Genomic DNA, 25,151 nt, shown 5'->3' on the forward strand with positions numbered 1-25,151 from the left:
TCCAAGGAGTAAGTGTCTTTTAATTTCATGGCTGCAGTCACCATCTGCAGTGATTTTGGAGCCCCAAAAAATAAAGTGTGACACTGTTTCCACTGTTGGGGATGGCTGGGTAGAGTTGAGTAAATTGTGTAGGTGGATAGAAGTGTGGGTGAATGGATTGGTGGGTACCAGGATGGATGGATGGATGGAGGGAGAACGATTGAATTCATGGATCAGTGGAGGAATAAATGGAATGTTGGAGAAAGTGAATAGGACAGGTGGCTGGATGTGTGAGTGGGTGGATTGTTGGCAGATAGATAGATGGATAGACGGAAGGCGGGACAGAGAAGTGCTACAGTCCAGGTTGGGAATGGGGGGAAATAATGCTTTACACTGCCCCCATCTCAAAGTCACCAGTTTAGAAGAATTAAATGAGGTCAAAGAATGAGTCAGCTAGAGTTTTCACATGAGGGATATTTAGCAGAAAAAAAAAAAATAATGTGAGAAGGAAGAGCCTCTGAGCCTCTGAGATTCTCAAACAAAATCCTGCAAGTTGATTATGTGTCTTGCAGTGCTGGCATGTTACCTACTGAGAGCTTACCATACGTCGTGCCTCTGGGTTTCATCCGGAAGTGGGAAGAAGTCTGACATGCCGACCCTGACTCACAGTGTGGTCAGGGTCAGACATGACGGTGCTACGTCGTTAACGGGTCTCCTTGGTGGAAGCTGGGTGCGCTCCAAAGAGCAAAGGTTTTGGAGATACACAGTGGATTTGTATCCCGATTTCTTCTCTGTGTGGCCTCAAGCAAATTGCTTGACCCCCTCTCCAAACCTAGACTCCAAACCCAGATTAGCTCATCCTACCTGGTAGGATTGCTGCCAGCCCATGCTTATGAAATGCAAGGCCCAGGCCTGATGTGACTGACAGACACAGAGGTGGGCCTCAGCTTGTAACGCTGGCAGAGCTTCTTAACTTTTCCATCCCTGCCTTTCAATGCGATGCAACCTTCCTGCAGTGAGGACCACAAACCAGGGAAGAGCTGGAGTCGGCGAATCCAGCGCATCTGGATTCAAGTTCGGCCTCATCCACACCCCCACTGCACAGTTTCAGACAAGCCCCCGGGCCTGTCTGAACTCCAAGTCCCACCTCTACCTCCAAGGCCCCCTTGCTGTTTCTCAAACACAGCTGTTACGCCTGCACCCAAGCTGAGAGAGAGGCTGAGAAAATGAGTTTTCTTGTGTCTGCCGTGGGGAGGCGTGGGCTCCCAGGTTGACGCTCTGCACACAGATCTGCCCTGAGACACGGTGCAGGGGGGAGGGGGTCTGGAAAGGCAGACAGAAGACATGGGCGTCTCACCCCATCCGGAAGAGGAGCTCCATCCCATGCTGTTTACATGGGACTCTATGTAACATATTTATTCATTTATTTTCCACTCTATTCTCTCAACACTGCTATTGTCAGTTTCATGAGGGGAACTTCTGTGTCCTCAGGGACTGAAGCCCAGCCAGGCACACAGTTTGTGTTAAATAAATGTGTTGGATAAATGAATGGATAGATGATTGGATGGATGGATAGATGATTGGATGGATAATGGATGAACTGATAGGAAACTAGCCAGGCACAACAGAATTAATTAAAAAGCTTAAACACACACACACTCACACACACACACACACACACGTGCCTACGTGGGGCATTTCGCTGAATCCTCGTGGTCAACCTCCGAGCGGGCAGCTAACACTACCCTTTTTTTCAGAGCACAAACCTGAGTCTTAGAGAGGTGAGGTCACTGACCTCAGGTCACATAGCCAGAAAGTGGAGGAGCCAAGAGTCCAGGTAAGATCTGCTTGATTCCGAAACCCAAGCCTGACCTGATCGGGTCAGTGGGGCCACGCGGGACCCAGGGGTTTTCAGTCCCCAGGTGGTTCTGACGTGCAGTCGGGACAAGGACCCGGGGGCCAGACCAGCCAGGTCTGGGGGCAGCGAGCCGCCTTTGGGGCCGGCTGCCGTCTCCTGTTCTGCCTCGCAGCCTGTTTCCCCTTCTCTGACATGGAGCCGTGGAGGCGGTGGCAGCGTCTGCCTCAGGGGGTTTCGGGTGGAGGCAAGGAGCGGAGCAGAGCCACAGGGTAGGAAGCTCAGGGCAGAAACCGCCCTGCAGAGGCCGCAGGTTTCCTCACTGCATGGGGCGCTGTCGGCCGTCTTGTGCCTTCTCCCAGCTCCCCTGGGCGCAGACACATTCCAAACCCCTAGTTTAGAGCCCGAGATAAGAGGAAGGAGAATTCTCGGGGGCATTCAGGAGGCTCGGAAAGGGCAGAGCAGGGCTGCTGTAGCGACTCTGCACTCAGAACACGTGTCCACTGCGTGTGACCCCGCTGACCACAACATCAAAAGCCAGGAAACAAGTCCCACGGTGGTAACAGCTGGGGTGTGCTGAGAGCAACGCTTCTCAATTCAGAACCAATGACATCTGGGGCTGGATAGTCTCTCTAGGGGCTTCCCTGGTGGCTCAGATGGCAAAGAAGCTGCCTGTAATGCCTGAGACCCAGGTTCAATCCTTGGGTCGGGAAGATCCTTGCAGAAGGGATCGGCTACCCACTCCAGTATTCTTGCCTGGGAAATCCATGGACAGAGGGGCCTGGCGGACTGCCGTCCATGGGGTCGCAAAGAGTTGGACTCAGCTGGGCGACTGAGCACAGCACACAGCGCCGTCCCTGCGGAGGGAATCTGCTCTGTGCGTTGCAGGATGCTAACAGCATCCCTGGCCTTGGTCCACTAGATGCCGGTAGCTTCTTCCCTGCTCCAGTGGTAAAGGTCTCCCGGCACTGCCGCATGTCCCCTAGGAGGGCAGAATCGCCCGAGAGCATCTGCTGGAGAGCCTGCTCCACGCCAAGGCCTGCAGCCTGTGCTCTGCGGGAGCTGCTTCCTCCGGGCCCTCATCACACCCAGAGGCGGAGGCTCTTCTTCCTTCATGCAGACACGGGGAGGCGGCTGGTTTATCCCCCGTCACGGAGGCGGCATTTCAGCACAGCTGTGACTTGAACCTGTGATAAGTCCCAGGGCCCTCTTTTTCTAGTCACTTTCTGTGGGTTCCTTGGCTTTCTCTCCATTCACAATCGTGTTGTCTGTGACTCGAGATCGTTTCATTTCTTCTTTCCCCGTCTGGCCACCTTGGCACATTCGAGGAAAAAACTTGCATGACATGAACTATAGCGCAGGTAGATTCTATAATCTGCACAGAGATTCTTTCAGGAACTTAGGTCTCCTCAATTACTGACATTCGGAAAATACGGAAAGAAAAGAAAACGCGACATCTCTGATAGGACCCCCCACAAAAGCTAACTTTCCAACAGTCTTGTCCTCTGAGCAGCTTCCTCTGTTTAGAAATTTTGTTCTGCAGTTGCAACCACACTCTACATACAACTTCAAATCTTGCTTTTCCTAAACTGTACAATTTTTAATGTTATCACAGAATCCTCTTGGATGTTATTTTAATTGTTCTTATTGTGGCAAAGACCCATGCTTCCCTCCAATTCTCTGATCTCTCCCTCTTCTTTAGTAATAGAAATCTCAAATTTTAGCTGGGCAAGTGACCACCCAGAAAAAAACCTACATTCCCCAGCCTTTTTTTTTTTTTTTTTCTTGGCTACCATGTGGCATGTAGGATATTAGTCCCCCAATCAGAGATCAAACCTGTGTCTTCTGCATCAGAAACTTGGAGTCTAAACCACTAGACCACCGGGCAAGTCCCTCCCCAGTCTCTCTTGCAGCTAAGTGTGTCCATGTGACAAGTTCATGGGGTATAATGTCCAAGTCCTTACGGAAAGAGTGCCTGTGCTTTTTCCCAGCCTCCTCACTGGCTGGAATGCAGAGTTGTGGCCAGAACTGAGTGGCTATCTTGGGCCATGGTAGAACCCTAAAAGAAAGAATCCCTGACGAATATATGAAGCCACGCCGCCAGCCCTGGACTAACACCTCCTCACTTCTTTTGTGTAAGAGAGAAAAACAAACTTTTCTTTCACCTGTATTCTGGTTTTCATTGGCCACTCAAGGATGTACATAACCCTGAGCGCCCCACTAACATTTAACCCTGAGCGCCCCACTAATATTTTGCTGGAGGAATCAGTTCTTGTCTTCTTTTCAGGATCATTGCCTGTTTAACTAAACCCATTCCCTGGTCACGGGGTGTTTAGGTAGTTTCTGGTTCCTCATGACTCTACATAATTCTACTGCAAACATCTTTGTGCATCTTTCACTATTTGTGATTATCTCCTCAGATTAGAATTCCAGAAGAGGGATTTAGGAGTCAAAGAACATGAATAATCTTGTTCTTGTTGTTCAGTTGCTAAGTTATGTCTAACTCCGTGACCCTATGGACTGCAGCACACCAGACTGCTGTGTCTTCCACTATCTCCCGGAGTTTGCTCAAATTCATGTCCACTGAGTTGTGATGCTATCCAACTGTCTCATCCTCTGCCGCCCCTTCTCCTCCTGCCTTCTATCTTTCCCAGCATCAGGGTCTTTTCCAATGAGTTGGCTCTTTGCATCAGGTGGCCAACGTATTGGAGCTTCAGCTTCAGCATCAGTCCTTCCAATGAACATTCTTAATACCTGTTAGTACTTGTCATCCCGGGGTGGACACAGAGTTAGGACTGAGGGCTATTCAGCCAGAAATGAGGCCCAGGTCTTTTGGCAGGGCTGTCCAGAAGGGAGCCTGCTTGCTCTCCTGGGACCCCTCCCAATGCATCCTTGAGGGCCAGGTCCATTCTCCTCCACACCTCTTGTCCTGCCCTTCTCTGATTACATATCTCTAGCAGGCGTGTATGACTGGTGGAGCCCCAAGTCTCAGGCCTGCACCAAGCCAAGTGAGGCTGGGAATGTGCATCTTCTGGCATCTCTGTCAGGGAACTGTGGCCACTAGGGTAGGAATGTCCCTGACGTGGAGGATGCAACGTGCAGGGCAGCCAGAAAGTAGGGCAGAGCTTAGTTCCACAAGCAAAGACCCAGCTGGGCCTGTGGGAGGAATGCAGAGAGGTTTCTGGCATCACTTTTTCATTTCTTCTCCACTTATGATGCAGGAACAGCAGGCAAGAAAGGCGACAAGGATATCATTCCTGGTTGTGTCAGCCTCACAGTTAACTCAGCTCTGCAAAAGCTGAGTGAGAGCCGGCAATCCACATCTGTCAGGTCACAGGCCCCTTTCTCTCTCCACCACCCGAGGCCAGCAAGTCAACCTGGACGTCCTCCTCCAGCTGTGGTTGTGTCTGTCTGACCACTGACCACACCCCTTAAGGGAAGGGCCTGTTTGCCTTACCCACTGTAGTCCTCCCAGCACCCAGGCAGGCTCTGGCACACAGAGGGTGCCCAACAGATAAATCTTGAATGAATGAATAATGACAGTCAGTTCTCAGCCTTGGAAGGAAGCTTGGAATCTTGGAATTAGCATTTCTTGATTCAACCAATACTGAATGCCTACAATGCTCCATAAAGAAGGTTGAGCACTGAAAAATTGATACTTTCTAACTGGTGGTGCTGGAGAAGATTCTTGAGAGTCCCTTGGACAGCAAGGAGATCAAACCAGTCAATTCCAAAGGAAATCAACCCTGAATAAGTCATTAGAAGGACCGATGCTAAAGCTGAAGCTCCAAAACTTTGGCCACCTGATGCAAAGAGCTGACTCATTGGAAAAGACCCTGATGGTGGGAAAGACTGAGGGCAGGAGGAGAAGGGGGGGCAGAGGGTGAGATGGCTAGATTGTATTACTGACTCAATGGACATGAATTTGAGCAAACTCCGGGAGACAGTGAAGGACAGGGGAACCTGGCGTGCTGCAGTCCCTGGGTTCACAGAGTCGGACACGACTGAGCAACTGAGCAACAACAATACTCCAGGCTCTGTTTTAGGTGCTGGGGATACTGTAGGAAAGGTGACAAACACAGTCGGTGGGCATGGACACTAAATATGAATGTGATCCAAAATATGAGTGTAACGAGACATAATGTGACATGATATTCATTGTTCAGTCCTTTACCACCCCATGGACTATAGCCCGCCAGGCTCCTCTGTCCGTGGGATTTTCCAGGCAAGAATACTGCAGTGGGTTGCCAGTTCCTTCTCTAGGTGATCTTTCCTACCCGGAGATCAAACCCAGTTCTCCTACATTGCAGGCGGATTCTTTACTATTGAGCCACCAGGCAAAACTTAAGAAAGGAAGCTTTAGGAAGAAAGATAACACTGGATAAGTAACTTAGAGAGGCTAATTTAAAAAAAAAAAAAAAAAAAAAGGTTGTGAAGTCCTGTCTTAGAAGAAGACATTTGAGCAGAGATCTGAAGTAAGCAAGCCAGGAGAAGCGTATTCCAGGCAGAGGAAACAGCCGGTGCAAGGGCCCTGAGGTAGGAACGGGCTTGACATGTGCTGTTTGCACCGAGGCAGCCAGGAAGGGAAGGGTTATACCAAGTTTCCCAACTTCAGCAAATGTACGGAACACTTCACTGGCAACTGGCGGAAACAGTGGGATGGGAGTGGGATGAGTTTTTCACTCTTAAGCTTCTCTGGAAAAACATGTCAGGGAGAGACAATAAATCTTGATTTGTCCCGAAAAACAATGGGCCCGTGAAACCCATGAAGTGTCAGGCTGAAAGTAAACGGCCGAAGGGCTGGGGCACGGCTGGCTCATATGGAATTCGTTAACAGATCTGTGTTTGAAAAAGAATTTCCCAGTTCGGGGCAGAAGCCTCTGGTCAGCATCAAAAAGCTGTTTATTGTGGTGCCTCCGTGCAGACATGAAAAATGGAGATTTGCTGCCTAGCTAGAGACGTGGAAAGATGTACCCGGTATGTTAAGTGGGAAAAAATAGGTCACAGGGTAGGATAATATATTATGTAACCCCTTTAGGGAAGTCACCCATTCCTTCCTTCATTCGGAAAATACTCAATGCAGGCCTACTGTGCGCTGGCACCCTGCTGGGCGTGGGAGACGCAGACGTGACCCTCCCTGCCTCCTGGAACTTTCTGCACAGTGGAGAAGGCAGATAATGATCAGAATATCTAATCATCAAATACAAATATATCGTCACAAGCTTTGATCAGAGCTAAAAAAAAAAAAAGATACCTGGGAAGGCAAGAATGTGCAGAGACGTCAGGTGATGGAAAAAGCCTAAAAGGATGTACTCCAAAATGTGAAAGGGGAAGTAAGGTTTCAGGAGATTCCACTTTTCTTATCTTCCCCTTTCTTCTCTTTGTGTGTTCTGATTTTTTTAAGCAATGTCATACTTTATAATTAAGCGAGTTGAAAAACACAAACAAAACCAAAATGAATAGAGGAATTGGAAGTCATGTGTCCAAAGATGATTTAACCCCAGGAAAGGAAGGAAGGACATGTGAGAATCTGCTGTGCTGGCTTCCAGGAAGCGGAGCCAGAGGCTGGGGTGGGAGAGACAACCTCATGGCCCACTGGGGGCCCCTTAAGCTGTTTGAGTATGCACGGATGAGAAAACAAACAACAATAATCAAAATAAGCAAAGATATTTTCAAATGAAACTTCAAATCAGGTTTTATTTTTGTGAAAAATGAAAAAGCAGGCCAGAGAAGGAACTTAGGACAAATAAATTAACTAAGCCAAATTTCCACAAAAAATCTGTGTGTTGTTTCTCTCTGGAGGGGGGCCTTCTTGTTTTCATCTCCGTACTTTTCCGTATCTCCTATATTTAAAATTAGAAGAATAAAAAAGATAAGAAAACAGACCTCTGTGTTTCGAAAGGCATTGTTTTGCCTGTGTTTCACAGTAACTCTCTAATGTGTCTTGTTCATTATTCCCATTTGACAGATGCGGAAACTGAGGCTCAGCTGATGAAGCCCCTGGCCAGAGGTCACACAGCTGGATTGAACCCAGGTTGGTCTAACCCCCCAAAGTCTGTTTTAAACCAGGATGCTCAGGTGCCCTTCAAGATGTCCTTCACGGAAATTGGCATTGCTTTTGAAAATCAGAGGGGGAGAAAACCAAACAAACCAAACAAGAAATATGACATTTTTTAAACCACTTCTTCAGGCTCTGATGGGGCCTGAGACCAACTGGGCTTGGGCAGGATTTCCCGGCAGGGGCACTGTTTGTACTTTGGGTGGGGTGTTCCTTCATGATGCCTGGCCATCCCCCCGCCCACTCCATGCAGGTCCCTGCCCTCTGAAGACCAGCTGTGTCCCCCAATCCTGCGTCATCCAGACCCCCATCCCTCTCCGAGGCTTCCCCTGTCGAAGACTGCTGGGGGGCGCCCTGTGGTGACGCTGAGTCCCTGCAGTGAGCTGAGCGCTTCCCAGGCTGTAAGCCACCTGTTAGAGTTGACCCTCCCCGCAGACGAGGGGAGAGATGAGGCTCAGAGAGGCTGGGTGACTCGCCCGAGGTCACACAGTAAGCACTGAGCCCTGAGTCTTGTCCCAGGCTGCAGCATCTCCCCTTGGGGACCAGGCAGGCCCAGGAACTGTCTCTTACAGCCCTGGGGCTAGGCTGAAGGGGAGAAAGAGGCGCGTGAACTGCAGTTCCCGGCCCCCGGACCAGGTGGCCGCCAAGCACCGCTGTTCACTCTGGCCAGCAGAGGCCAGGCGGGGAGACTCGGAGCCCCAGGCTGAAGGGCCGGGCGGGCGCTGGGGACGGGAAAGCGCGGCTCCCTCTGCCTGCCCGGCAGCAGCCGTGGCCGCCCGCCAGGCCCCGCCTGACGTCAGGCTCTGACCAGGGACATAATGTGCTGGCGTGGGGACAAGGGCTGGCTGCAGGGAGACGGGCCGGAGGCGGGGCGGTCAGGGGAGACAGGCAAGGGGGGAGCGAACAGGAAAGGGAGAAACAGACAGAGTTCAAGACGCAGAGACTCGGGAGGCGGAGAAGAGGAACACAGAACCAGAAGGAAGGGACCCTGAGGGCGGGGGAGGGAGACCAGGACATGAAAGGGGAAATTGAGGTGGAAATTGAGAGACCCAGAGATGCAGAAAAACAGCAATAGAAAGTGGTTTAGAGAAAGCTGTGGGCAGGTGAGGGGGACAGACAGACAGACAGCAGAGATCAGAGGGGCGTGGGGTTTAAGTGCAAGCTTGGGAGACCCCAGACCTGGGCGAGACCATGGCTCTGCCCTGGGGCTGGTGACTCAGCACCCCCGGCCTCTGATTCCCGACCTGGGGGCTGGGACCCGTGGTCACAGGCCTTGTTCATTTGGGGAGGGAGCAGGGGCCCCCCTCCATAATGGGGATGGTGGGAGTCCAGCTGCAGGGAACCTTCTGGCAGCACTCCGTAGGTGATGAGAGCTAGAGACGCTGGAAGTGATGACTAAAGGGGGTGGCCAAGGCAAGAGAGAAAGAGGGTGCAAGCAAGGGGAGAGGGGGAGAGCAGACCCTGCAGAAAAGAGCCCCTGCTCCAGGGTGGCCCTGGCCCTGCTGCCGCCAGGCATCCCCCCGCCCACCCCCGGCGCTACACGAACACAAGGCCACTGTCACAGACCTTGGCCCGGCCTTGCCTGCCTCGGGGCCCAGCCCCCTGTTTTTGGGCTTGAGAAGGCCATGATCCCAGGGCCGTCACGTCACCAAAGCCGAACAAGGCCAGGGCCCGCTCGCTGCCGGCCTTCCAGCCCTGTCACCCCTTATCCAGCTTAATTATTAAATGCCCCAGCAGGGCTGAGGGTCTGAGCCAGCTGCCCTCCCAGGGGTGGGCAGGGGTGACTGCGTGTCCCCATTGTCTCGAGACCCCAGACTGTACTTGCAAAGTGCCCTTTCTCTCGCCCCCACTTCTCCCAGGAGCCGCCGTCACCTTCATCTTCATCCTCAGAGTTAGTAAGCTAAAGCAGCTACTGGGTATGGGGCATGGTCCCAAGAGAGTGAGCACTATTATTATTCCATTTTCCAGGTGAAGAAACTGAGGCTCAGGAAGCTAGAGTCACTCTCTCAGGACCACCTGGTAATTTGTTAAGTGGCAGAGCCATGCGTCCAGCCCGGCCACCCTATTGAGCAGATAGCAGCCCCCATTTCCTGAGCAGCTGCTGAGTGCCAGGCTACGCGAGCCAGATGCCTTACCCACATCGTCTCTTTCAACTGAGGTGGCAGTTCTCAGCCCAGCAGGATTTTTTTCCCCTCAGGAGGCTTTAGGCTACATCTGGGGTCATTTGGGGTTTTCACAACTGGGGACATGCTCCTGGCATCTCAGGGATGGAGATCAGTGATGCCTTTCAGCATCCCACCCCGCAAAGGGCAGCCCCCACAGCAGAGAACATGAGTAAATAAGAGTTGCTCAGTTGTGTCCAACTCTTCACGAACCCATGGACTGTAGCCCTCCAGACTCCTCTGTCCATGTATTTCTGCAGGCCAGAATACTGGAGTGGGTTTGCCATGCCCTCCTCCAGGGGATCTTCCTGATCCAGGGATGGAACCTGCGTCTCCCACATTGCAGGCAGATTCTTTACTGACTGAGCCACCAGGGAAGATCCAGCCCCCAATGTCAGTAGCATGGAGGCTGAGAACCCCGCTGTAAGGTGAGGACAGGTGGGAACCCCGCTCTAAGGTGAGGACAGGTGAGAGCTCTGCAGTAACCCTGTTACAATCTCCAGCCGCGGACGTGGAAGCCAAGGCACAGACAGAGAGCCCCACTGCCGGGGCTCCCACCCCATGACCCTGCTCTTCCCTCACGAGACCCAAGGCCACTTCTGATGGCGTCTGCCCTTAGGAGACCTCAACTAACCTCTATTCCAGGCCCTCTGAAGCCCTTGCATGCCTAATATAAACAAGGCCTCACTGCTTTTTCACATGTGAAGACGGGGTTTTAATCACCGACTGAGGAAAGAGATCAAGCCAAAAAGTCACCGGGACAGTCAGAATGGCTTTAAATGTGTTGGTACCTTATTCACAACAGCAGAGGGGGCCACTGGGAACTGGCCTCACAGGGATTCGTGGAGCAAAGGTTTCCTGAGCACTGCTAGGTGCCAGGCCCTGTCTCTGGTGCAGGAGATACAGCAGAGAACCAGACAGACCGGCCCTACTGGGTCTTTAAGAGATAGCAGTCTTGTGGGGATGGTGGATAATCAACAGGAAAACAAACAGTAAAGACAGCTTCAGACTGTGGGGAGAGGGAAGGGCTGTCACAGGGAGGGCAGAGTCCAAGGGGGCCTTTCTGAGGAGGTGGGACCTGAAGGATACCAAGCAATAGCCTTGGGAAGAGGCAGGGCGGAAGGCTCCAGGCCAAGGGAACAGCATGTGCAAAGGCTCCAGGGCAGGCGCACGTGTGGAGTGTTGAGGCCCAGCAAACAGGCATGGGGCTGGAGAGGAGCTTAGAGAAGTAACCAGCACACAGCTGTGTAGGACTCTGTGGCCACTGTAAGGGCTTTGCATGTGCTCTGAGAGAGCTGGGGGTTATAGGGTGATTTTAAGCAGAAAAGGCACAAGACTTAACTTAGGTTCTAACAAGATCCCTTTGGATGAATGATGCTCCCTTTCCCAAATATCCTCCTCTTAATCCCCCAGACCTTTGAACGTCACTTTGTATAGCATAAGGAATTTTGCAGCTATGATTTAGTTAAAGATCTTGAGCTGGGAAGATGATCCTGGATGATCTGAGTGGGCTCAACGGAATCACGGGAGTCCTTATAAGATGGAGGCTGAAGGAGGTTTGACCACAGAAGAGGAGAAGGCAGAGAGAATGACAGAACCAGATTGAAAGGAGGCACATTGAAGAGGGAAGAAGGGGCCACAAGCCAAGGGATGCAAGTCACCACTGGAAGTTGGAGAAGACAAGGAAACGGCCTCTCCCCAGAGCCTCCGGCAGGAGCCAGCCCTGCCAGCATCTCGACTTCAGTCCAGAGACTGATTTCAGACTTCTGACCTCCAGAACTCTAAGTAAATAAATTTGTGCTCTTAAGCCACGAAATTTGTGATCATTTCCTACAGCAGCCGTGGGAAACTGATGCAGATGCCATGGGGAAGACAGAGGTGGAGAGAGTGGGGTGGGCAATGACGTGGGGAGAGTGAAGTGGGAGCTGGGGGACCAAGGCTGGGGGGCTACTACTGTAATCCAGGCAGGAGATGAGGGTGGGCAGAGAGAAGTGGATGGATTCAAGAGAACTTTAGGAAGCCAAACAGGCAGCCTTGCTGATGGACTGGATGCAGCATGGCAGGGGGGGATTGGGGGGGGTGCGGCTGGGAGCCAGTGTTTCTGGCTCACCCAGTCATCTCTGGGCTAGTGCCCAGGACACAGAGTTGGCCACCACACAGTTCCTGCTCTGGGGAAGAATTCAGCCGGGGGAGGCCCAGGAATAGTTACAGGGTGATGGGGGAGACCAGGCTCAGCTACCCTAGAACCTCACATCTCACACACTCTGCCACATCCTCAGGGAGGCCTCCCTGACCACCTTGTCTTAGAGAACCCCTCCCTCCATCTCTTTCTCCCCCTGCTTTGGCTCGCCACATGTGTCTTGTGGTCATGACATGTCTTTGCTGTCTGACTCCCTTCCCTGCTCAATATCAGCTCCACAAGGAGGACTTGGTCTGACTTGTCTAGCACTGAATCTCAGCACCCAGCATCGGCCCGCCTGAGAGGTGCTCAGCATGTGTGTGTTGAATGAATGAATGAATCCATGTTTTCCGACAAGGACACTAAGAAAAGTCAGAACAAGGGAAGCGACTAGCTCAGGGTCACACTGTGGTTCAGTGTGGGACCAGGATTTGAACCCAAACTGATTCCAAAGTTTGCGTTAAGTTGCCCACCTCCTCTTAATACCAATGATACAACCTGTGCTTGAGAAGTTTCCACACTGTGGGATGCAGTACTCCATCCTTCATGAACGCCAGACATTCTACTTTTTAAAGTATTTGTTCAGTTGGCTGTGCCAGGTCTTACTTGTAGCATGGGGGATCCTCAGCCTTTGTTGCAGTATGCGGGATCTTTAGTTGTGGCTTGCAAACTCTTTCTTAGTTACGGCATGTGGGACCTAGTTCCCTGGCCAGGGATGGAACCCAGGCCCCCTGCATTAGGAGCGTGGAGTCCTAGCCACTGGACACCAGGGCAGTCCCCAGACATTCTGAATGCGGCACCTGAGGGATTCTGCAGGGCACTCGTCGTGCCCAGGGACGTTACCTGTCATAAAACTGAAGCTCAGCGAGACTGGGCTCTTCCTGGACGTGCACAGCTTGCCAGCAGTAGGGCCAGGATTTAATCCGCACTGCACCCCACACACAGGGTCTTTTCTCTCAGTCCCAGCATATTCTGGGCCCCTGAGAAATAAGGAAGGGCCTCCTAGCCTAATGGCCTAAAAGGCAGGGTGAGTATAGACCACTCCGCCCATGGTCCTGGGGGAAGTCCAGCAACACCTCAAGCCAGGAGCTTCTGAGAAAGAGAGTCAGAGGTTAGGGCCTGGGGCCCTGGGGTCACACTTCAGCTCTGCCCCTCCCCTGCTGTGTGGCCTCAGGAAAGTGGCCTCCTTCCTCTGACCCAGGGCTCTTCCAATACTCCAGCTAAAATTCTAGACAAAGCCCTATAGAGCACATGTTAAAATAAAAAGACCCAGCCTATATTCTAACTGACATTTTTCATTAGACTATACTGCCTTGGCCAAACACATGTACTCATGATAAAATATATGAAGCTTAATCTGAAAACATCAGCAATAACAAGGAGCTTATTTTCCTCTCCTACGCACAACGTCCAGATGTAGGCAGTTCGGGGCGGGTGTGAAGATTCCACGGGGCCCTCAGTGTCCCACCCTCTGTCCCGCTCACCACTCTGCCATCCCCAGGGTGTGGTCTTCCTGTTCATGCCCCAATACAGAGGCCACAGCACCAGCCTTCTCCTCTGCCTTCCAGGTGGCAGGGTGGAGAAGGAAAGATAGTGAGTAGAGGGCAAACAATAGCTGAATCTCTAGGAAAGTTTCCAGAAACTGCTACACATACTCCCAATCACAACCCGGGAGTCAGAGCTTGGTTGTATGGCTGCACCCAGCTACAGGGGAAGCTGGAAAAAACTGTCTTTATTCTGCACGGTGATGAGCTCTGATACAAGTGGATCGAGTACTTGAAAACGAACGAAATCATTTCAGATAATGATACACGCTGGGAAGGGAGCAAAAAGGGTGACCTGCAGGAAGCTGTGTGTGGGGAAGGCCTCCGTGAGGTGACGCTGGTGTTGTCTAGTCGCTAAGTCAGCTCCGACTCTTTTGCGACCCCGTGGCCTGTAGCCCACCAGGCTCCTCTGTCCATGGGATTTCCCAGGCAAGAAGACTGGAGTGACATGGTTGAGGCATAAATGAGAAGACGGCCTGGGGCTGAGCATCCCGGGAACAGAAAGTGCTTGCTCGGAAGTAGGAATGGCCCTGGTTGCTGAAGAAACAGGAAGGAGGCCAGCACGGCTGAGATGGGATGGGGCTGGGGGCCCGCTGGGGAGGAGGTGGGGTCACAGAGGTCAATGGGGCTAGATGCAGGGCGACACTGGGAGGCCCTGGTTGGAGTGTTGGTTTGTTTTTTTTATCAGTGCAGCAGGGTGATACAGGAGGGCTGAGGTTGAGGATGCACCTGACTTGCTGTGACATCCTTCTGAGAGGGCGCAGAGCCCCCTGAGCCTGGGAAACATACCAGATCCTTGGCAGAGCTTCATCTGTTCTTTCACTCACTCGCCCATTTATTCCTTCAGTGAATGGGCTATAGTAACAGGACTGACCCCACCCTCAGGAGAAGGACAGACAGACTGAGTAGACAAGCAGACACAGCTCACAGGTGGCTGTGGGCACCTTGAGGAGATGGGCGGGGCTCCAGGAGGGCTCGCGATCACTTGGGAACCAGCAGGAGCTTTCCACAGGGGTGATTTTGAGCTGACGTTTGAACCAGAAGGAAGCATGATCTTGGGGAGATCTGGAGAGGAGGGAGACCAGAGTCCAGGTTGGGGGAATAGCTTGTGCCCAGGCCTGGAGACTCAGGAAGAGAAGTGCCCATTCGAGAAACTCACCAGATGCTGAACTGACAAGAGCAAGGAGGGTGAGAGGGGAGGTGAGCAGAGGTCAGGTCTCAGAGAGCCCAGAGGAGGAGCTTGGGGTTTCCGGGTTCCAGGCAGGAGGCTGTGTGAAGAGCCTTGACCCCAAGTCCCAGGGATGGGCCCGGGGTCAGATCAAGATAGGCAGGGACCTTGCTTTCCTCCAAGGCTGTGCATGGGCTCCCTGATGACGGGGGTTGCTGCCTTCCTATGGCACTGCCCGCTGGGGTGTTCTTCTCTTGCTCTCAGCCCTGAGAGTGCCCTCTGACTCAGCCCCCTCCAGGCAACCCCTCCCATCACCCCAAGGCCCCCATCCCCGCCCCCATCCCTCCCTGAGAAGTCTCCACAGAATTGCCTGACCCTGGCACCCTTGCAAGACTGTCTATAATACGTCTGCAATCAGACCTGCCCATTTCACAGAGGGAGGAACTGAGGCCCTATGAGAAAGAGACTCTTCCCCCAATCTCACTTCCAGGTTGGAATAGCGTCACAGCCTGCTCCCCCATCTCCTGACACCTAGCCCTGAATCTTCACACAGTTTAATTTTTAAAAAAAAGAAGAAGGAAGAGGAGAGGAGGAGGAAGAGAAGGGGGAGTGAGAGAGGGAAAGAAGGGAGATGGAAGGGAGGAGAGAAGGAAGGGCATGAACAAGTCACATTCAAATCAAACTTTTAAGTGTGGGCCCTTACCAGGGAAGGGAAAGGAATTAGCACACCCTGACCATGTGCCAGGCACCTCACCTACACCCGCTCCATCAGTGGAATCCTCCCTGCCTCACGGTACGTGGGGTACAGTGACATCCTCTGAATGGTTTGGAAAACAGAGAGGCTAGGCAGCCTCCCCACCGTCACACAGCACTTATCTGGAAGAGAGGAGATTTGAAGACCATTCTGGCTGCAGTTCTAGCCCCACGAACTCTCCTATCGCCAGCCCAGACCCTTGCTCCCCTGCCCGCAGAAGCTGCAGCCTCATCCCCCCAAATGAAACAGCAGCAGTTTTCCCTGGCTGCCCACAAGCCTGCAGATATGTTTCCTTTGGCACATGCTGCATTTTAATAAAATTTGAGCCAATGTTCACAAATAAAGAGATTTTACATAAAAACTCAGATTTCTACCTCCCTTCAAACATTGGAGGATTGGACTCAGCTAGGTCCACATTCTTCCTGGCAATAATCAACTGGGGATGGGCGCGTGAGAAAGGACCCCCCCCCCCCGCCCCACACTCCCCACCTCTCCCTGCTGTCTCCTTGGCCTTGAGACCAAATGCCAGCAGCCATTTATCCCAGTACATACACTGTTGTTTTTCTGAGGGCAAGGACATTTTCTCTGTACCCTTCTTGAAAAGAAGAAAACAAATAATAACCCAAGAGGGATCAGGTTTCCAGAAAAATGGGAGAATGCATATTTCTTTGTGGAATTTTCTTAGTGTTTATTATGCAAACAGAGTGTGGCTAAGCTCCCACACCAATGCTGAGGTTTCTGACCCAGTGACCCTAAGTAGGATTGTCAAATTTAGCATATAAAAATATAGAATGCCCAGTTAAATTTGACCTTCAGATCAACAACAGATTTTTTTTTTTTTAGTAAAAGTATAGCCCATGCAATAATTGGGACAGATGTAAACTAAAACATTTGCTTTCTTTATCTGAAATTCGAGTTTAACTGGTCATCCTTTATTTTATCTGGCAATCCCATCTAGAGGGGTTGAGAGCCGGTCTCTAAGGGGCTTGCATTTGAATCCAGTTTCCTCCTCTCTGGGTGATTTAAGACAAGTCAATTGAAGTTCTCTGGGCTTCAGATTTTTCATCCTAACAGGGATGATAATAGTGTGATGACTTGATAATGTATGTAAAGAGCTGAAGGCAGAGCCAGGCTCACTCCACACATACAGGAATGTCAGCGGCTGCGATCCACGCCATCTGCCTCCTGTGCACGCACCAGTCATCTCCCTTCTTTTCTATCTGAACCCCAATTCGTGCCAGTCACTTCTTGCCCAGGGGAAAATTGTGATTGGTCAGCTAGTGGCGTATCCATGTCAGTCTGCTAGTGATTGGTCCAAGGTGAGCATGTGACCTGGTTCTGACCAATGAGATCCAACAGGCAGTTTGCGGGAAGAGCACTCCAGGGAGACTGTTCTTCCACTGAGGAGGGTTGGCAACGCTGCCACTGCCTTCTCTGCTTGCCGTGGGTAGAGCCATGGGGCCTGGGAATGCTTGACCTCAGTCACCATCTTGTGCCAATTGGGTGGCAAAAGCCAGCGTGCTGAGGATGGCAAAGGGCAAGGTCAGAGGACTCCACGCTAAACTCTTTTTTAAGGAAATGACAGGTGTTCTTATGGCTGGAGTCACTGTTATTTGGCTCTAAAGAGACGCAGCTAAGAGTGTGACCTCTGGAGCCAGCTGTCTGGCGTCACACCTCGGGTATGTCACTTACTAGCTCTGTGCCTGCGTTCCCTACGTGGAGGGGAGAGAAATCTCCTCATGGGGTTGTAAAGAATAAATGAGTTAGTGTAGGAGGACTGCCTATTAAAGTGCCTGGCAAGTTATGTTCAGCATACAACTGTTGGTCATTGTGATTCTTCGGTTATCAGCACCCAAGCATTTCTAATTGAATCAGACATTTTATTAAGTCCAAAATTCTCAGATGCTGTGAAACTCTGAGAGGTAATAATACATTTAAGAATCTAAGCCGCCCCCCTCAATATAAGCAAACGTTGCATTCTTTTGAGTAAACGTCAAAAGTCTCCCAAGAATTAGTACGTGTGTTTCTTCATACCTCATTCATCCTGCAAGGACCGAAGCAAGCTGAATGCGCCACTGTCCATCAGCTTCCAAGGAGGAAAAAAAAGAGGTATCTGCCACTCATAAAAATAAGTGATGGTCCTACCTTCTGGGAGATGGGTAGAAACCAGGGCCAAATATGGTGGACTGAGCATAATTATATTAGCTATGAACCCACCTGCCAATGCAGGAGACGTAAGGGATGCGGTTTGATTCCTGGGAGGGGATGGGGGGGAGGAGACCCCCTTGAGTAGGAAATGGCAACCTACTCCAGTATTCTTGCCTGGAAAATCCCATGGACAGAGGAGCCTGGCGGGCTACAGTCCATAGGGTTGCAAAGAGTCAGACATGACTGAAGCGACTTAGCCCTTTCAGCCGTAAATGTCAGAATAATCCACTAAGTGTGGCTTAAACAGGAAAGGCGTTTAATTTTTTCAGAGGACAAAAAGGCTGGAGATGGATAGTTTCAGGGTCAAGGCAGCGTCTCAACAGTATCAGCCAGTATCCAGCCACTTTCAGCCTTTCCACTTAGCCACCCTATGCGTTGGCTTCTTCTCGTTAGTCTTGTCTCCTTGTGGTCACAAGATAGTTACCACCACCCCTAGCATCACATCCTTAACAGAGTTCAAGACAGGAGAAAGTGCTGAGGGGAGAGGGGAACCTCCTTTTTCCTTGAGCTCTTTTAACCTGGGAAAATAATCTTTCCCACAGTCTCCTTGAAGGGACTCCCCTCACATTGAATTGGCCAGAACTGGACATACATCTGTTCTACACTGCAAGAAGACTGGGAAAGTAAGTTGAAATCAAGAAGAATGGGATAATATGACTAAGTTAGCCCCATCTTAATCCTGCCCCTGGGGCTGGACTTATCACTTCCTACTCCTTAACAAAATCGAGGTTCTGCTTTTGAAGACAAGAGAGTCTGGCTGTTGGACAGACAACAACGGTGTCGCCAACGTGTAAGCCTCAGCTTCTTCCAGAAATCTCACTGACGCAGTTGTAAAGGGATTAAGACAGGAAAGGGGGCAGATGCTCAGGACAGAGAACAGGCAATGAGAAGGTGGAGGAGGGGCGATGCCTCCCAGGGTTTGGAAACCAGAAGACAGTGCTTCGTCAGGGCTCCTCATCTGGGGTCCTAGCCCTGTCTCTGCCAGGAGCCAGCTGTGTGGCCTTGAAAAAGTCCCTTCCCTTCTCCCGGCCTCAGTGTCCTTACTGTGTAGGTAAATCTTTTTGGCTGAGAGCTTGCCTCAACATTTCTCCCACCTGCACATGTAGGAAAACAGGGGTCTTGGACCCTTTGCTCCACTAGATAAATGACTCTAACACCTTTGGGTTGTTTGAAAATTGCACCTGGATGACCTAAAGGGTGTGGATTTCAGGGGCCAAAGGAAACTCTTCAGTCCTAGAGGTGTAGGAAAACTTTCAGTACCCTGCACTGAAAGAGACCTTTAGAGCTGATAAATGGTAATGGAGGACCCTCCAAGGATACAGGAGGGAAGAAGGCTGGCCTTGAGCACTAACACTTTATATCCATTTCTTTTCTTAATTTCCTTATTCTCTGGGTGATCTTGGATGAATATTTAACCACTCCGTGCCTTAATTTCCCCATCTATGAAACACGACGTAGTTGAGGCTGCCAGTTGTCCTAAAGTGGAGCACCGAAGAACTGATGCTTTTGAACTGTGGTTGGAGAAGATTCTTGAGAGTCCCTTTGACTGCAAGGAGATCCAACCAGTCCATCCTAAAGGAAATCAGTCCTGAATATTCATTGGAAGGACTGATATTGAAGCTGAAACTCCAATACTTTGACCACTTGATGCGAAGAACTGACTCATTGGAAAAAACCCTGATGCTGGGAAAGATTGAAGGCAGGAGAAGGGGACGACAGAGGATGAGATGGTTGGATGGCATCACCGACTCAATGGACATGAGTTTGGGTAAACTCTGGGAGTTGGTGATGGACAGGGAGGCCTGGCATGCTGCAGTCCATGAGATCACAGTCAGACATGACTGAACAACTGAACTGAACTGAACTGATCCTTCCCCAGCTCCATGGGGGACTTGTAGCTGAGGATGGGGATGTCCCCATAAAGACTACATTTCCCAGCCTTCCTAGCAGTTAGATGTGTCCATGTGACCAAGTTTTGACCAATGGGATATGGTGTTAAGCCATGGGGACAACTTCCATGTTCCGCCTCTCCATTTCCCTGCTGCAATATGAATGTGGGGTGGAGGCGTGTTGTACATGAGGCCAGGACAACACCGTAAGGAGGGGAGGACAGGTTAGCAGCCTGGGCATGACAGTATGGGGCTGCCACATCCGCCCCAGCCTGATAAGTTGGTTGTGACTCAATGCATTGAGACACGTAAGTCACTGAACACAGGGCTAGGAACAAAATAACCCCTCGTGTAAGTGCGTGTGGGTCTAATGCAGTGGTTTTCAAACAGGGGCAATTTTGTATCCTTTTTGATCATCATGACTGGGAATGGGCAACTGCTCCTGGTCCATCGTGAGTGGCCAGGGACGCGTCTAAACATCCTGCAATGCTCAGGACAGCCCCCACTGTAGAGAACTGAGTATCCATCCCCAAATGTCAGCCATGCCATGGCTGAGGAAACCTGATCTGATGGAACGATGCCCACTGCTTACCTAGTGCCCAGGGCGTTGTAGGATGCTTGGATGCATCCGTGGCCTCCACTCACGATGGACCAGGAGGCCTCCGGGTTCCAGGTAATGGGCAGGATTCTTTGACTTGCTCGTCCGAAAGGTGTCTGTCTGCCCCACCGCATCTTTATATCGCTCACTGTCTCTGTCTGCACAGGCCCACTCATGGGGCGAGGGGATCTGCATCAAGAGGAAACGATAACCTCATCACGTTTCTGCAGCTCACCCCTGCTGTCTCCCACCCCTCCTGCGGCATCGAGGGACACGTTCAAACAGCTCTGCCTTCCTCCCTACCCGCCCCGGTGCCAGCCAGGCCAGTTTCTGGGTGGTGGGCGGAGGGCAGGGTGCCATCCCAGTGTGGTCCAGTTTTCCCAGGCGGGGTGAGAAAGGCAGGGTGTTTTTTGTTTTTTTTTTTTTTTTTTGGCTCCTGGAATGTAGTGCGCAGACCGCCAGGGCCGCCTGCCCAATAAGAGAGAGCTGAACGCTGATAAAGCCTTGTGGACTGTTGAGGAAATGGCTTCCTAGAGAAAAATCCAAATTTCTCCTCTTCGGTTTCCCAGGATGTGGTGAGCCCCAGCCTGCTGGGATGGCAGGGCAGGCTTCCAGAACCTTCTATCCTGGCCACACAGAAACCAAGAGACTGGAGCAAAAAAGCTAACCTCCTGAGGAGCTCTGGGGATTTGCTGAAAATTGTAGGGGAAGTGGAGCCCACACTACCATGTTCAGAGGCATTTCTTCTTGTCTCTTCTGTTGGTCAGCTGTCAGTGAGTTACTTAAATATAGGCCATGCCCACCCCCGCTCTCCATCCAGTGGCTTCCAACCACCGGCACCTGTGTCTCTGTGCTGGGGGTTCTCTCCGGCTACCAGAGCACGTTAAGCCCCTGCCGGGCCGGAAGTGCCCAAGAGTTCATGCCCTGGTGGCAGCCCTCAACCAGTGACATGGAGGTGGTGGATAAAAACCCACTTCCTCTCTCCCAGGTAGGACTGCTTCGGCGAGATGTTCTCTGCTGATCCCAGTGGTCCCCAGCAGGGGTGAGCCCCAGCTGGCCACAGCAGTGACCTGCTCAAAAACGTACCCCAGACTGGCTGCCTTCGCTTCCCTGTTTGGTGTCCCCACTTCCTTACTTCCTAGGATCACCTCCCAAATATACGACTTGCATTCCTGTCTCAGTACCTGCTTCTCGGGGCACCCAATCTGAGACCTGCACTTACTATGAGCCAGACATATATTCGGGGATCAGAAGGGACATGGTGGACCCCTGCGGGATGCTCACAGTCAAAAGCCAGACACCGCTCCAAAAGTCATGCAAAAGCAGAACTGCAAAGGGTGAAGAGGGCTGCGACTGTGCAGAAATACAGAACCGTGTTAAAACCCTCTGACGGCTGCCCTCTGCTCCCAGGTCAGGATCCAGAGTCTGTGTGACAGTCTTTAGGGCCTGCACAGCCTGCCACCACCCGACCTTTCCAGGCGCACCTCTTCCCCCTGGGCGGCAGCCGCAGGGCCTTCCTGGCTCTTTCTCAGTTGCACTGGTTACGTTCCTGCCTCAGTGCCTTTGCCTTTGCTGACCCCCTGCTCCTGGGTATGCTTTACCCACATCTTTCCATGACCAGCTCCTTCTTCTTGATTCAAATGTTGATTCAAACATCACCTCCTCGGGAGGACCCCGCCAGTCACCCTCTTACCACGCGACCCTGTTCATTTACTTCATGTGACGTATTTGTCTGATGTTCTCTTATCTGTTTGCCTGTTATTGAATGATCCCCAAACGTGAGCTCCATTAAAGCAGTGCCTGTGTCCTTGGTGCCTGGAACAAATCCTAGAGCACAGTGGCTGCTCTATGGATGTTTGGTGGAGAAGTGGTTGAATGTTTAAGTGAAGGAAAGAAATAATGAATGAATGATTGAATGATGTAAGGACACTGACATGGTTGTGGGGGGTACTGAATCTTGTCTGGAAAATCAGGGAAGACTTCCCTGAGGAGGTGATATGAAAGCTGAGACGCAAATGTGCTGTGCTTAATTGCTCAGTCATGTCCGACTCTTTGCAAACCCATGGACTGTAGCCTGCCAGGCTTCTCTGTCCATGGGGATTCTCCAGGCAAGAATACTGGTGTGGGTTGCCATGCCCTCCTCCAGGGGATCTTCCCAACCCAGGGATTGAATCCAGTCTCTTGCATTCCAGGAGGATTCTTTACCATCAGAGCCACCGGGGAATCCCAAGAATACTGGAGTGAATACCTTATCCCTTCTCCAGGTGAATCTTCCCAACCCAGGAATCGAACCAGTGTCTCCTGCATTGCAGACAAACTCTTTACCAGCTGAGCTACCAGGGTGATGCAAATAGGGATGGGATACGAACTGAGCCAAAGGTGTGGCAGGACTACCTAACAGAGGAAAAAGCATAAGCAAATGCCCAGAGGTCACACCTAGGTTGTGCTGGAGAACAAAACAACTGTAACTCAAGCCTTCTCTTTCTTTTGATTGAGGCACAATTGAAGTATAACATTATATTAGTTACAGGTATAGAATATAGCAATTCGATATTTGCTTATATTGTGCAATGATAGTCAGAGTAAGTCTAGTTAACGTCTGTCACCATACAGAGCTACACACATTTTTTCTCATGATGAGAACGTTTAAGTTTTGCTCACTCAGTTCAGTTCAGTCGCTCAGTCGTGTCCGACTCTTTTCGACCCCATGAATCGCAGCACATCAGGCCTCCCTGTCCATCACCAACTCCCGGACTTCACTCAGACTCACGTCCATCGAGTCGGTGATGCCATCCAGCCATCTCATCCTCTGTCGTCCCCCTTCTCCTCCTGCCCCCAATCCCTCCCAGCATCAGAGTCTTTTCCAATGAGTCAACTCTTTGCATGAGGTAGTCAAAGTACTGGAGTTTCAGCTTTAGCATCAGTCCTTCCAAAGAAATCCCAGGGCTGATCTCCTTCAGAATGGACTGGTTGGATCTCCTTGCAGTCCAAGGGACTCTCAAGAGTCTTCTCCAATTCCACAGTTCAAAAGCATCAATTCTTCAGCGCTCAGCTTTCTTCACAGTCCAACACTCACATCCATACATGACCACTGGAAAAACCATAGCCTTGACTAGACGGACCTTTGTTGGCAAAGTAATGTCTTTGCTTTTGAATATGTTATCTAGGTTGGTCATAACTTTTTTTCCAAGGAGTAAGCGTCTTTTAATTTCATGGCTGCAGTCACCATCTGCAGTGATTTTAGAGCCCAAATAAATAAAGAAGTCTGACATTGTTTCCACTGTTTCCCCATCTATTTCCCATGAAGTGGTGGGACCAGATGCCATGATCTTCGTTTTCTGAATGTTGAGTTTTAAGCCAACTTTTTCACTCTCCACTTTCACTTTCATCACTTTTGAGTTCCTCTTCACTTTCTGCCATAAGGGTGGTGTCATCTGCATATCTGAGGTTATTGATATTTCTCCCGGCAATCTTGATTCCAGTTTGTGCTTCTTCCAGCCCAGCGTTTCTCATGATGTACTCTGCATAGAAGTGAAATAAGCAGGGTGACAATATACAGCCTTGACGTACTCCTTTTCCTATTTGGAACCAGTCTGTTGTTCCATGTCCAGTTCTAACTGTTGCTTCTTGACTTGCATATAGGTTTCTCAAGAGGCAGGTCAGGTGGTCTGGTAGTCCCATCTCTTGAAGAATTTTCCACAGTTTATTGTGATCCACACAGTCAAAGGCTTTGGCATAGTCAATAAAGCAGAAATAGATGTTTTTCTGGAACTCTCTTGCTTTTTCAATGATCCAGCAGATATTGACTCACTCAGCAACTTTCAAATATGCAGTACAGTATTATTAATTACAGCTGCTGGGCTGCATAGCACATCCTGATGACGTATCTATTTTTTAACTGGAAATGTGTACCTTTGGATCCTGTTCAGCTGTTTAGCCCCCACTCCCCAAAACTCTGACAGCCACCAATCTGTTCTTTGTATCTATGAGCTAAGTTGTTTTTGTTTTAGATTCCACATATAAGTGAGATCATATGATGTTTGTCTTTCTCTGTCTGACATTTCACTTAGCATAATGTCCTCAGTTTCCATCCATGTTGTCACAAATGGGAAGATTTCATTCTTTTTTATGGCTGAATAATGGTAAATTATATATGTAATATTATATATAACACAATGTTTAAATATTTCATATAATTATATATTATAAGAAAAGAAGAGAAGTGAAAAGCAAAGGAGAAAAGGAAAGATATAAACATCTGAATGCAGAGTTCCAAAGAATAGCAAGAAGAGATAAGAAAGCCTTCTTCAGCAACCAATGCAAAGAAATACAGGAAAACAACAGAATGGGAAAGACTAGGGATCTCTTCAAGAAAATCAGAGATACCAAAGGAACATTTCATGCAAAGATGGGCTCGATAAAGGACAGAAATGGTATGGACCTAACAGAAGCAGAAGATATCAAGAAGAGATGGCAAGAACACACAGAAGAACTGTACAAAAAATATCTTCACGACCCAGATAATCACGATGGTGTGATCACTGACCTAGAGCCGGACATCCTGGAATGTGAAGTCAAGTGGGCCTTAGAAAGCATCACTACGAACAAAGCTAGTGGAGGTGATAGAATTCCAGTTGAGCTATTCCAAATCCTGAAAGATGATGCTGTGAAAGTGCTGCACTCAATATGCCAGCAAATTTGGAAAACTCAGCAGTGGCCACAGGACTGGAAAAGGTCATTTTCATTCCAATTCCAAA

General features: G+C 50.4%; 2 long non-coding RNA genes across 4 annotated transcripts in view; one reads left to right on the top strand and one right to left on the bottom strand.

The window, feature by feature from the left end:
- The window catches only part of LOC129626086 (uncharacterized), a 14,728-nt gene extending 2,871 nt beyond the window's left edge, over positions 1-11,857 (top strand). For 2 of the 3 annotated variants that reach the window (XR_008701745.1, XR_008701747.1), the window contains exons 3-6: positions 1,737-1,816; positions 7,803-7,868; positions 9,861-10,482; positions 11,468-11,857. This is a non-coding gene — a long non-coding RNA (uncharacterized LOC129626086). The remainder of the gene's footprint in view (positions 1-1,736; positions 1,817-7,802; positions 7,869-9,860; positions 10,483-11,467) is intronic. The other variant, XR_008701746.1, reaches the window with a different exon arrangement.
- Positions 7,554-25,151, bottom strand: part of LOC129626088 (uncharacterized) — a 32,670-nt gene continuing 15,072 nt past the window's right edge. Inside the window, exons 3-4 of the long non-coding RNA XR_008701750.1 lie at positions 20,389-20,583; positions 7,554-7,677 (exon numbers count right to left, since the gene is read on the bottom strand). This is a non-coding gene — a long non-coding RNA (uncharacterized LOC129626088). The remainder of the gene's footprint in view (positions 7,678-20,388; positions 20,584-25,151) is intronic.

The sequence above is a fragment of the Bubalus kerabau genome, chromosome 13 (assembly GCF_029407905.1).
Source record: "Bubalus kerabau isolate K-KA32 ecotype Philippines breed swamp buffalo chromosome 13, PCC_UOA_SB_1v2, whole genome shotgun sequence".
Taxonomy (NCBI): domain Eukaryota; kingdom Metazoa; phylum Chordata; class Mammalia; order Artiodactyla; family Bovidae; genus Bubalus; species Bubalus kerabau.